The sequence below is a fragment of the Esox lucius genome, chromosome 6 (assembly GCF_011004845.1).
Source record: "Esox lucius isolate fEsoLuc1 chromosome 6, fEsoLuc1.pri, whole genome shotgun sequence".
NCBI lineage: Eukaryota > Metazoa > Chordata > Actinopteri > Esociformes > Esocidae > Esox > Esox lucius.
In genome coordinates, this window is record NC_047574.1 from 31017746 (window position 1) to 31024749 (window position 7004).

Consider the following 7004-nt stretch of genomic DNA (forward strand, 5'->3'; position numbering starts at 1 on the left):
TGTATCACCCTAATGTAAATTCAAGAGTTTGTTTTTAAAATAAGTTTGTTTTTAGTTAGTTATTTAATGCTCTAAAAACGGTGGTGTGACGTCGTGATTCACAGCTGTGATTGACAGCTATCTGAGCCGAGGAGCCACTGAATCTTCGGAGGACTGAGGAGATTGGAACTTTACATTTAATCTCTAAATTTCTATAATTTCACACGGACATAATGGGTTGTTCTGCAGTACATTGTGCTAACCGATCTGGCATTTCCAATCGATCTTTGAATTTTTTTCGGTAAGTTAAATTTATAAGCTATTTAATTAGTAAATAAATGTAATGGGCTAGCTAACGTTAGCTAAAAGACAACAAGCCTTGTTAATAGCCATGTTAATAGCTAGCAGGTGATCGTTAGCTAGAAGTTACCAATTATTTTTGTATTATGCCTTTTCTAAATTAAGGTTAAACATGATGTAAGTTAGGCTATAACATATCGTCTAGGTTTTACAAGCAAAGGTTGTACTGTACTTGGACTTGCGATTGATTACGGTATGCGCATTCTGCGAGGGAGAGTGAGGGCGGGGCACAGGGGTGGGGCCGTTGATTTCGCGGCTTTAGGGCTTTACTTCCTTCTCGCTACTGCGCATAACTACTGCGCAGAACTGGTCCCAAGATCGCTATCTGCGCAGACGCAAGTCCAAGATGTCAGCGCCGTATCAGGACACTGGTGGCTTCATTTTTCACCAATGGAAAAGAGCGAAAGGGCGTCGTCCATTATATATACAGTCTATGGTCATAACAGAATGGCACAATCATAAAACAAAACATGGCAACAAAGAAATAAATTATGGACCCCTGTTCAAAAGTCTGCATACTCTGAGTTCTTAATACTGTGCATTGCCCCCCTTAGCATCAATGACAGCGTGCAGTCTTTTTTAATAGGTGTCTTTGAGGCCCCAAATTCTTACAAGGGATATAGCTGCCGATTAGTCTGGGCAATATGCCTCCAGGTCATGCAAAGTCTTTGGTCATCTTGCATGAACCGCACATTTGAGATCTTCCCAGAGTGCCTCAATGATATTAATGTCAGGAGAATGATGGCCACTCCAGATCCTTCACCTTATTCTGCTTTAACCATTGGAGGGTCAACTTGGCCTTGTGCTTAGGATCATTGTCGTGCTGGAACGTCCAGGGGCGGCCCATTCGCAGCTTTTGTGGAGAAGAATGCAAATTGACTGCAAGTTATTTCTAATAACATGCTGCATTCATCTTGCCATCAATTGTCACAATATTCCCTGTGCCTTTAGTGCTCAAACCCCCCCCAAAACCTCAGTGAACCACCACCATGCTTCACATTGGAGATGGTATTCTGTTCACTATAGGCCTCGTTGACCCCTCTCCAAACATGGCGCTTATGGTTGTGAACATAAAGCTCTATTTTGGTCTCTTCACTCCAAATTACAGTGTGCCAGAAGCTGTGAGGCGTGTCAAGGTGTTGTCTGGCATATTGTAACCGGGCTTGTTTGTGGCACTGGTGCAGTAAAATATTCTTAAACCTATCAATTTGCGAGCTTTATTTATTAGTTCATGGAGGTTTTCAGTACAAAACAGTAGTAAATGTAGGATATAATGTGTCATTTTGGTGATTTGAGTCATTTTGGCTTCCAGATTGATTTGACAGGTGTGGAGGGTATCCGGTTTGCTGGGTGGGACTTCCTGTATGACATGTGTTAGGGCGAGACTTCTGGAATGACGATGACTTTGTTGTAATTTATGATTGTATTGTTGTGTCCATGTTTGATTCTTTACAACGAATGATAAGCACCCCAGACAAGTGTTATAACAGGTGCGATATGTTTGATAATTAACAATGCAAGGTTTAAGGTTCTGCAATGTTAAATTCCCAGGCAATAAATTAGTGCTATATCAGTGGCAAGATGATTGGTGTTGCACAAAAGGGCGCCAGGGTTCAGCAATGCTATAAACCCCTGGTATTTTATGTTCCAACAAGTGCTACAACAGATGTCCTACCACCGATGGGTGTTAATGTTTTACAACGTGCATGTAGCATGGTGTTTTTCCATGTGGGAAACATGCTTTCTTGTGTAAGATATAAAGAAGGGGTCGGGACTTACGTTTTTGTAGAGTTTCAGGCCTTTTTTTTTTAACAAGAGGTGGGCCTTAAGATCAGATCCACCCGTAGTAATACTCCCTAAATAACTCCTAGTAAAAACTGTAGTGTATGCAGGCTGAAAAACATCCTGTGTTTCACACAAGGTTTGTAGTCCAACAAAGCACTACAGTAAAAAAACATTGCATGAGCAATTGTTGTACCCTTAAAAAGGGAAAAAAGTAGCGGGAAGGTTTAAGAAACACACAAGACGCTGCTCTCGCCTTCACTCGTCTGTATTGAATCAGTTGAACAATGTATACAATAAACCATACACTTCTTGCACTTGTACACATTCTAAGGCTTTCTAATTTCTTTTTAACTAAATTACCATATAAAATGTGAATTGTTTTAAACAAAGTTATCAAAATACATTTTAATACTCCTTTTTAAATGGGTTCTCAAGTAACATTAAATGAATTATACTTTTAACAATATTCAGCAGTATTCAGTATCTCAGCATCACAATAAATCACCCTTATAGTGATAATTACACAATAACCTTTACAGCAAAACGTGTGTACACACTGTAAACACTCATATGTGTCGAGACTCGGACACGACGGAGCCACGAGATACTTAGCAGCTAGCATAAAATTACACACCTACGCGGTTATCACAAAACTCTTTAAACAATGCAAAAACTGTCTTATTTACTCATATAAAACCACAATATCATAACGATTTATATTATAAACATGTTTTAATATCTACATTGCTTTGTGAGTGGTAACTACCTTAAAAAGGGAAAAAAGTAGCGGGAAGGTTTAAGAAACACACAAGACGCTGCTCTCGCCTTCACTCGTCTGTATTGAATGAGGAAGAAAAGCGCGCGCCTGCGATCCCCCTACAGAAGCCCCAAGGCATTACTAATACATTGACGAATAATCAATCTATACACGGATCAGCATTATCTGAATTCTGCTTCTCAATAATACGGTTTTTAACAGTGACGAACTTAATGTGTATTCTAATATAACCATTAATATAACAGACTATTGTAAATTAAATGAGTTAGAACCACTTGTCACATACTCCCCCTCAAAATAGATGTTGTCCCCAACATCCGAATGTAACCTATGACCTTAAGCGCAAAGAAAGGGGTTAAGTCATACACTATTAATCAACACACAAGGCACGGTTATTTCAGATCAACACTTCTGCTACAACGTATCTTATATAGTGCACTATCACAGACTGGAACTCTTTCCATATATTCTTTCAAGCACAGGTAAGTAGCCAATATCTTTTAATGTCTTTGTTCCCTCTTTTGGTCTATGTTTTGTGTCCACTTAGACACGTTAGTACCTCGTTAACAGTTCTGTTCATGTTCAAGTCAATTACACTCTCCTTTAACAAAGGTCCATGAATGTGGTGTGATTCACTGCAACAGCGTCGCATGAATGTATATGTAGAGTGTAACCACAGTCCATTTGAATGTGCATTGTCTCTGCATTTGCTCAGTTCAATTTCTATCTTTCATGCGCGTAGTGCCGGAAGTATTGGAAGTGGTGTGGCTGCGCAACGTATGTCCACGGAACCATCCAGTGTTGTTGTTGTGATGTCCTAATGTTGTGGCAAGTTGGTGAGCCAAGCCTATCATATGTGAAAACTTTAGGCTGTCTGTGCCGTCGTCTGGGCCGCTGGAGCGCCTCACCACTTGGGTCACTTGAAACAAGCAAGGGGACAGCTTCCTCCAAAGACATACTCTCGACAAAACTGTCCTCTCTCTCCAGTGAGGTTTCCATTTGGTTCGTCGTTCCTTGTTCTCTCTCTGGCTCAGATGGCATGTTTTCCTCAGTCTGTGTGCATTCGGGCTCCGGAGGTGTACTACACACAGGGTTCATTGTTTCAGGTGAGCGAAACTCAGATTGCTGCTGGAATGAGACTGGATAATACTCATCCCCATCGTCCTCTTCTTCCGACTGCTCTGCTTCCTCGGTTTGCTCCACATTACTCTTCCTTGCTCGTGGCTGCACTGTCGTTTCGAGTGGCAGGTGGTCACATGGGAGGAGAAGGTTACGATGTAAAATCCTTGATCTCCCTTTTCCTTTCTCAGGTCTGAGTTCATAAACAGGAACGTCTGGACTCACTTGGCGCACAACTGTGTGGATAGTATCCTCCCAATGGTTCCTCAATTTTCCTGGACCCCCACGAGGTGTCATGTTCCTGACTAAAACACGATCTCCAGGCTGTAACACAGAGCTTTTAGCTTTACAGTCATAATATCTCTTACTTCTGATCGTAGCTTTGTGAGCATTCTCTCTTGTGATCTCGTAGGCTTCTTCCATGCCTTGCTTCCACTTTTCCATGTAATGGTGGTGATTACAGTTTCCTTGTTCTGAAGTCAAACTAAATAACATGTCAACTGGCAACCGTGGGGAGCGTCCGTACAGTAAGTAGAAGGGGGAAAATCCAGTCACTTCGCTGCGGGTACAATTGTATGCGTAGGTCAACTTGTTCAGTGAGTCTTTCCAGTTACTCTTTTGTCTCTCCGTAAGGGTCTTTAACATCTGAAGTAATGTTCGGTTAAACCGCTCTACCTGTCCATTCCCTTGGGGGTGGTAGGGAGTAGTTCTTGACCCAGCAACTCCACAGTACATTTTCAGTTGTGTGAACAGTTGGTTTTCAAATTCACCACCTTGATCATGGTGTATTCTTGTGGGGAAGCCAAATCTCAGTGCATAGTCATTAAATATTTTGTCTGCTGCTGTTTTTCCTGATTTTGAAGTTGTGGCGTATGCCTGGGCAAAACGTGTAAAGTGATCAATGATTACAAGAATATATTCATAGCCACCTTTACATTTCTCAAGATGCAAGAAATCCACAGAGACAAGTTCAAACGGTTGAGTGGTGACAATGCTTCTCATCGGGGCTCTCGTCTCACGGCTTGGTTTCTTGTGTTTGAGACATGCACACTTCCGTGTAACATAATCCTCTATCTCTCGTTGCATATAGGGCCAGTAAAACCGGTCTCGTATCAGTGACGTAGTCCTGTCTACGCCTTGGTGGCCCATTTCGTCGTGAAGTTCCTTTAACACAGTGCTTTTGTATTTCTCTGGAAGCACTAGTTGTTTTCTGTTTGTCGTTTTCCTGTACAATACACCGTTTTCATTCATGTCCAGTTTGTCCCACTCTCTAAGAAGGCATGTGATCTGTGGGCTGAGCTGTCTTAGTTCGTGACCTGATGGTTTATCTCCTGTCAGTTTGAACTGAACCACAGGTCCAACAGCGGGGTCATTCCTCTGGTCATTTTTAACTTGTCCTGCTGTTAGTGGACTGAGTATTGTCTCTGTAGCTAGTGTTTCACATTCAGCTGAGATGCCCATGGACCAAGATACGCTGGACTCGTCCTGACTTTCCACTGCTTGTGACGCTGCTCCAATCACATCATATGACATTTCCTCTGAACACTCTTTCATAAACGTCTCTTCATCCAAAGGCATTCTGGACAAACTGTCTGCATCAATATTTTCTTTACCAGGGCGGTATTTTATTGTGAAATGGAAATCGGCCAGCTCCGCTACCCAGCGACAACCTGTCGCATTCAGTTTAGCAGTGGACAGCACATAGGTGAGTGGATTATTGTCACTGTAGACGGTGAAGAATGGTGCATAGTATAAGTAGTCACGAAATTTCTCTGTGATCGCCCACTTTAGGGCTAGAAACTCTAACTTGCCTGAGTGCAAATGATAATTCTTCTCTGCTGCAGTCAAAGTACGCGAGCCATAAGCAATCACACGTAGCTTTCCATTCTGTCTTTGATATAATACCGCCCCTAACCCCTGATTGGAAGCATCAGTATGGAGGGTGAATGGCTGGGAAAATTCTGGGAAACCCAGAACAGGTGGCTGAATGAGGCAGTCTATCAACCGTTCCAATATGATCTGATGCACATTAGCCCACTCAATGGGTGTGTTGGACGGAACTCCTCTACTGTTTCGTTTTGTTTGCCACTTTCTCTTTTTATCTTTCAGGGTCTCAGTCTCGACAGGTGCTTTGAGCAAATCATACAAGGGGCTGGCAATACGTGAAAAATCCTTGATATACTGCCGGTAATAACTCAACAGTCCTAAAATGGCTCTCAACTCGCCAACAGTACCTGGTTGCTTGTCTTTCAGGGCTCTTACCGCAACAGTATCAGCAGGGTCCATTCTGTTTCCCTCAGCAGACACAATTCTCCCAAGGTATCGCACTTCTGTCTTAAACAGATCACATTTCCTGGGTTTCAGTTTTATCCCATGCTCTCTCAACCGTTGCAACACCTTTCTGACGTCACTGACATGATCCTCAAACGTTCTGCTAAACACAAGAACATCATCGAGATATGGCACACATATTTCATCTCTTAAGCCTTCTAAGCACTGTTCCATGCAACGTTGGAATACGGCAGGAGCATTCATGAGTCCAAACGGGATCCGAACCCACTCATATAGGCCCCATGGGGTAACAAAAGCTGTCAAATGTCTACTTCCCTTTGCCATGAATCCCTGGTGGTACGCCTTACCCTGATCCAGCAGTGAAAAGAGGGTGTTCCCTCCCAGGGTGTCCATAATGTCCTGTACCCTGGGGATGGGGTGGCGATCTGGATGGGTTTTCTTGTTGAGCTCCCTGTAGTCAATGCATAAGCGCATGGTACCGTCTTTTTTTCTGACACAAACAACTGGAGAGGAGTAGGAAGAGGTCGACTTTTCAACCCACCCTTGTGCTATCAAGTCCTGTAAATAGTCTTTCATCTCTCTATATAAAGGTTTTGGAACAGAGAGGTAAGTTTTTGACACTGGCTCACCGTCTTTTAGTGAAATGTCCATTTGCAGATTCTCTGCACAACCTATGTCATTATCAGACCTG